Below are 4191 nucleotides of genomic sequence, written 5' to 3' on the forward strand. Positions count from 1 at the left end.
TCCATGAGTTTTGGTGAATTTGTATTTTTTTGCAGGGTTTATTCAAAAAACTATCAAGGTGGACCTACATGTCAAAATTAATTGCACTTATCCACAGCAAAAACTACTCCAGAAGGTTCTAGAAGGACACCATAAGCCACATCACCGAAGCAGACCTGCAGAAGATGATAGGTGGGGCTGGCCGGCCGGCCCCCTGGTCCCACCTGTCAGCCCCCATTGTTATGTCGGTTCTCCACCGCCTTAAGGATTGCATCTACACCATTTATTCAAGTTGGTTTGATCCGTGGGCTTAGGATTGACGCCTTGGCCTATACAACCAGCCCCTGCCCCCCCTCCAAACAAAGCTACCATAAGTCAAGATCAGACTAGAAATTAGGGTTTCTAGAGAGAAGAGAACAGAGCTCCAATTCTTCAAGTTTCTAGTATAGGATAGCAAGCAAGGTTCAAGTAGAGTGTGGGTTATTGCTCAGGATTCCATGTAACACCCCTGGTGTTTGTCACCAGTTAAGCAATGGGTTTAAGCTCAACCTTGACATGTTAAGTGGTGATGGAGATGTTAGGTCAAACATATGAAAATGAGCCACCACTTAAACTTGGACCATGCACCATTGCTTACAATGTTGCCCTTTCCAAAAAGTATGCTTGAGTAATGTTGGATGCACTTCTTTCATGTGTCTCACATCAATATCCATCTATATTGATCCGTGGAAAAGTTTCGTGAAGTTTGGAATCAAGAAGTCACATGAAATGACAAGTTATGTTCTCGCCTGAATTGCTTTATTAGGTGAATGAGAACATGTGATGACAAACAAACATTGCAACCTTGATCAAACAACTCTACTTACACTCATGAACAAAAGTCATGAAAGGTTCATGTTGGGAAAATGTCAAGAAAATATATTTAGAGGTGAGCACCATGCTTTTTGGTGTTCTTTAGTCATGTGTGAAATGTTGGTAAAGTTGGTTTTGCCCAATTATGAATTTGCAACATAAGTTAATAATTATTTTCTTGCCGATGTGGTTTATGGACAGATCTGGGAACTTAGCAAAGTTCTTCATGACAATGTGCTTTGTTGTGAAACTTGTTTATACAAAAGTTGTAGATAATTTATGTATCTAGCTGCTGTTAAAATTTGGTATCATTTGGCCGAGTAGTGTTTGAGTTACAACCGTTTAAAGTTAGAATACAGGAATTGTTGCTCTCTGTTTTGTATGAACCAGTTTCTGTAAAGGTATAATTTCGACCTACTTAACTTGGGAATCATGCTGTGATGGTTATAGATGAGACGTACATAATTTCATAAGCTTTCCAAAATGTCTTCTTGCAAGTCATTTGGATTTGTGTAACTCCAGTTATAGCTAAATCTTGTAGCTGCTGTTTGCATGTCCAGAAATTAGCAGATTCCAATTATAGTGTTTGCTTGTATATTGTTAAGTGTGACTTATGCCTTGAATGATGACTGAGTTAGAGCACCTGAGATCTTGGGAAACTTGTGTCATGCTTGGTGTTGTCGTCTTATTTGCCATCTTAGCATGATAGATTTTGTGATGTTTAAGTTAAGCAACGCAAAGTACTTAAGTGTGTTAGTGTAAACTATGCTTGTCTTGCTTGCTATTTTGTGATGCGTCTCATGGTACTATTCTTCATATTTATGCACTTGTATATTGCATCTCATCTAGGTACGCTAGATGCACCACGTAAAGGATGCGATGTTGGAGCCAAACCCGAAGATTTGGTTTGGTGGATATATCCCGAAGATGGAAGGACTAAGGAAGTGCTAGGACCGGAGATGTCACCATGATGGTGCAAGCTAACTGAACTGACTTGTGTCGGATCCTAGGCAAGCCTCGGAGCATTTTAAGCCTCCTAATTTATGAAATGCAGTTAAAGTATTATTGTTACATATATATATTGTTGCATTAAGTTTAGGTGTTGGATGCAAACACTTGCTGCATTGGTTATCCAATCCTTGTCCAGATATTGATACCCTGAATCCTATGTAGCTCAGGCTCGTGTAGTGCTTAGCCCTGCTTAAACACGGTAGAAGTCAGGTGATTTCCTGTCACCTGCGAGATATAGGGATATACATATGGCACGGTTGGCTATATTTGCTATCGTAGAAAAGAACCTGTCTTAATTTGAAATGAAGACCGGGCGGAGGCTTGCCGGTTGGTAGTGACTCCGTCTGTGTCGCTTAAGGACCGAATCTTGGAGCCTTTCCTATTCATGTTGAACACATGCCTCTCTCTTAGTTGGCCGGGTCTAGAGACCGACCACGAAGCCGAGTAGCTCACCTCAGGCCAGGAGTCGATAAGTATAAAGTACGCCTCGGAAGGGAGCCGTAGGCGTGAGTCCAAGGGCAGGTGATTTAAAAGTCCTGATCGTCCTGGCAGAAGGGTAATCCCTGAGAGTGCTAGCTCTGATCGAACTCACGAATTTGGTTCCTGAGTTGTACCAAAGGTGACCCACGGCTACCCTTGCAAAGTATGCCAGGGTGAGAGTTAGGAATACCCCCTCAGCTGAGTTGTAATTCGATTCGAGTCGCCGTCTCTCACCGGTTAGTGAGAACTTGACGGGCTTATCTCCAAAGTAGATACACTAAATAACATAATGGTTCAGGAATGATGATATGATGATGACAGCCTTATTATACCTGCTATGGTTAATATTGATTGCTCCTAATAAGTGAGTGCTCTAGTACAGGTGCAAATCTAGTGGACAGGTAAATGATGATAAACTTGATGTGAAGTTTAAATTAGTCACTATATTCATAAGCTCTTTTATGCAACTGTGTCCAGCTAGCCCACCTTATAAGCCTTGCATGACCCTTGGTGTCATTTATTCTGGTTTTGACGGGTAAGTCTAGCTGAGTACCTTCTCGTACTCAGGGTTTATCCCACCATATTACAGGTGGCGTTCTCGGCCTGTGAAGATGGTGGCTAACCGCCGGTGGCTCGGTGATTCTATAGTTACTTCTCATCTATATGCTTTTGTCGGATGATGTCACTTATGCTAGCAATATATTTGGAACTTATATTAATGTAATCATTTGAAAGCTATGATTGTTTTGACTCAGCGGTTTTGAAACCCAAACTTGTACTATTATTTGTGAACCCATTTACAATATTATTTTCGCTGCAACTCTGCGTATGTGATGTGTATTTACTTTATCACGCGATCTTGGTTGTGATGTTGATTTACCGAGGTCTTTCAGGACACTCGGCGGACTACCGGGTTTATATGAATGAATGTATGCGCGTGTCAACGTGTTAGCGGGGACAACCGTACTTGATCTTGTATAAATTGGGCGGTTCTGTTACAGCTGGTATCAGAGCAAGGTTAAGCATAATATTGTCATGTACATTGTTTTAAAAACAAAGTTTTGGTTTTAAAAAGCCTATTTTAACTAAAACTTTAGCTACAGGCAAATTTGTCAAAACTAATTTGCAAAACTATGCTAGCGACATCCTCCTTTATGCCCAGTTAAGGACTATTAGGTGGCTATCTAAGTACTAACATGGGGGTTTTTACTTTCGTCATCCATACGGCATGCTATTGTATGGATGCCATTCGCTTGAATGGTAATGTATGGATCAGTTGTCTCTACGCCTAGGTAAGTGTGAGTTGTGAGAGCATGACCGTCCAACTATCGGTCTAGGGGAGAGTTAGCTATGGTTACTGGAATATTTACATGTTACACACATGTATATATGAAGGTACTTAATTGTGGGTATATCTGTTGGGTAGCTATGGATACCAAAGTATATATATCTGGGGATGTATATATGGAGAGTATCTTAGTTTACTGCTTTCATTGTGTGCTTATTTATATCTTGTGGGATGGGCTGTAATGAATTTGCCTGTAGGTACGCTAACCACGAATGCGTAGATTGAATGTAGCTGACGACTAGCTATATATCGAGAGAGTACATGTTATGCCACCAACATAGAACGTGATTGCCACCTTAGGCTGGCAATTTTGTGAGGACGAATAGGACAAGTATGCATCATGATTGTGCTTGTGCATAAATATGCTTCCCTCACCTTGTTCTAATACTAAGTAACTTGTGATCAATGTGATGTTACTATCTTCCCTGTGTGAAGCTAGACAAAATGCCTTGTCCCATGCTGCTTGAATAGCTGTGCTTGACGGTAGTGTGTGATTAGTTTCGTCTTGTATGTTTGCTTCC

The sequence above is a fragment of the Miscanthus floridulus genome, chromosome 2, assembly GCF_019320115.1.
Source record: "Miscanthus floridulus cultivar M001 chromosome 2, ASM1932011v1, whole genome shotgun sequence".
Taxonomy (NCBI): domain Eukaryota; kingdom Viridiplantae; phylum Streptophyta; class Magnoliopsida; order Poales; family Poaceae; genus Miscanthus; species Miscanthus floridulus.